Genomic DNA, 2,958 nt, shown 5'->3' with positions numbered 1-2,958 from the left:
GGGAAGGGAAGGGGGAAAAGAGGCGGCGGTCCACGGCTCACCCTAGGTCGACGGCGACGACGAAAAAGGCGGCCGGAGCGGAGGAAGGCGGCGGCGCGGCTCGGGTCGACGGGGTCGACGGCGTTCCGGTGGTCGGCGGACTCGGCGAGGGGGTGGACGGGTACGGCGACGGTGCGGCGAAGCCGAAGGAGGTGACGCCGAGGCGGGAAACGGTCCGGGGCGAAGACGGCGGCGGACCGGAGCTCGGCGGCGATGGCGGAGAGAGAGAGCGACGTCGCGAGCTCGAATCAGGCGAGGAGGAAGGGCGGCGAGAGGTGGAAACGGACGGAGGAGGTGCGGGGAGGGTTTAAATAGGGTTAGAAGGGGGAGAGAGCGGCCGGAGAGGAAGGAAACCGGCGCGGGAGGTCCAGCCGCCATCAATGGCGCCGGCGAGATTTGCGGGGGCAAATCCGCCCGTTTGAACGCAAGAGAGAGAGGGGAAAATGGGGGGAAAGGGAGAGGGGATCACGGGGAGTGATTTCCCCCACTTTATTGCACGCGGGGACGGTGGGATGCGGCGGATTTGGCGGCGGCGGCGGTGGGAGCGGCGGGAGGACGGGGATGACGGGTGGGTCCCACCCGTCAGCAAGGGTGGCGGGCGGGCCTGCCCGTCAGCGACGCGCGCGCTGGCAGGGGGCCGAGTGGGCCGCGGGGGAGAGGAGAGAGAGGGGGGGAGAGGGAGATGGGCCGGGCCGGCCCAAGGGAGGGAAGGGGGACTTTTAGGGTTTTTCTTTTTATAAAACTTTTTCAACTTTGTTTATTTCTTAACCATTATTATTTGTGCTCTGAAAATTCCACTAAAATTTATTTACACATTTTAGGCTTTTAGGATATATACAAAAATCCTCTAAGCCTTGTTTGACTTTTACTTTGCACATTTTAATTTTGGAAGCTTTCACAAGGATTTTAATTATTCTAGGAATAATTTAGAGGATGTATTTTAGAGTCGTTTTGGGACGTGACAAAAAGTTTCTTCTAAATCCGCAATCAGGTCATCCTTCTGCTTGGTCTTGACGACTACATCATCAAGATAGGCTTCAACATTGCGACCGATCTGAGTTGAAAAACACCTTTGAATCATGTGTTGATAGGTTGCTCCTGCGTTCTTCAATCCGTGCGAGGAATCTGCATATCGTCCAGGGTCTTAGCGAAAAGGATGTTGAGTGCGCTGCCACCATCGATGATAGTCCGTCGGAGCTTGACATTGCGAACCACTGGGTCTAGTACCAGGGGGTACCGCCCCGGGTGGACCACTCGGTCGAGATGATCCGAGCGGTCAAACTTAATTGCTATCTCTGACCACCGAAGATATTGGGGCGTGTTAGGCTGAACCGCATTGATCTCCTATTCTGTCAGCTTCTGTTTTCTCTTAGACTCATAAGCCAGGGGTCCGCCGAAGATGTGATTAAGTTCTTTGCGATGATCTTGAAAACCAGTCGGGGCATCGTCTTCATCATCTTTCTTCTTTGATGTGCCTTGATCTCCGTCTGAAGGTTTACGTGCGTTCTTGACGCATTGTTCTGTGAAATGTTTGTAGACAAAGCAATCTTTGGCCACGTGGTTGGAGTTAGGATGATGCGGACATTGGGAGTTCATTATCTTGTCGAAGGTGTTGACGCGGGGACGTTGTCGGGAAGATGGAGAGGTGGTCGCCACGAGTTCTTCGGGCTTACGCTTGCGATCCTTGTGGTTGTTACTTCCACTCCCTCCTGCGGTCGGCGTGTCCTTCTTTGGCTTCCAAGTGGTGCCCGACTGCTTGGACGCGGTAATAGCATCTTCGGCTTTGGCATACTCGTTGGCATTTTCAAACTTCTGCTCGACCGTCCTAGGAGGTTTGCGTCCGAACTTGCCGACTAGGTCGTCGTGGCGAATGCCTTTGGTAAAGGCGGCGATGATGACGTCGTCGGTGATGTCGGATATCTTGTTGCGTTTCTCGGAGAAGCGTCGGATGTAATCTCGAAGGGATTCTCCAGGCTTCTGAACGATGTTGTAGAGATCGAACTGTGTGCCGGGGCGTTCAAAGGTACCCTAGAAGTTGGCGATGAAGTGGTCGCGTAGTTTTGCCCATGATCCGATCGTGCCGCGGGGTAGCCCGTGGAGCCATGACCGAGCAGAATCCGCTAGGGCCACAGGTAGATAATTCGCCATGGCTTTGCTGTCTCCTCCTGCTGCGCGGATTGCGAGACCATAGACGGTGAGCCAAGACTCAGGGTTGGTGGTGCCGTCATATTTCTCGATTCCAGTCGGCTTAAAGCCGGCTGGCCAATCCACTCGACACAGATCACTTGTGAAGGCAGCAACTCCGTCCACGTCGTCGTCATAGCAATCCGGTGAATGATGGCCTCTTGCTGCGCGGCGCTGGTTGATGGTGTCGCGAAGATCGATGGGGCGCCTTCGATGTGGGGAGTGTGGTAGTTCAACTCGGCGCTCCCTATATCGTTCGGGAGATGAACGAACGGACTGTTCATCATGTCCCCTGCTCCTGCGACTAGATCCGGCGCCGGCAATGCTGAGGCTTGGCTGGTGATAGTCTTGAGATCGAAGATGAGGGACTCGGCTACCAGTCGGGGTGCGAGTGCTTGCGGAGTTGGCTGGAACCGATGCAGTGATCATGGTCTTCGTCTGGTTCAAGATGTTGACTACATGATCAACTTGGTTGAGTGCGTCTTCCTTGAGGAGGGTGTCGAGGAGAGTGATTGCTGCAACCGTGTTCTACTGGGGGGGTGCGAAAGACCGCTGTCCCATCGACGTCTTGTTGCCCAATGAGCTCTCTCGCTCGCCGCGCAGATTCCAAGGCGCGCTGTCGTCGATCTTCAGCCTCCTTTGCAATCTGTTCGCGATCCTGTTGCTCACGCTGTAGTCGTTCTCGCTCTTGTCGCTGTCGCTCTTCCTCCAGTCGGCGACGTTCAGCTTCTTGCC

The sequence above is a fragment of the Oryza glaberrima genome, chromosome 7, assembly GCF_000147395.1.
Source record: "Oryza glaberrima chromosome 7, OglaRS2, whole genome shotgun sequence".
NCBI lineage: Eukaryota > Viridiplantae > Streptophyta > Magnoliopsida > Poales > Poaceae > Oryza > Oryza glaberrima.
This window is presented reverse-complemented; position numbering follows the sequence as displayed.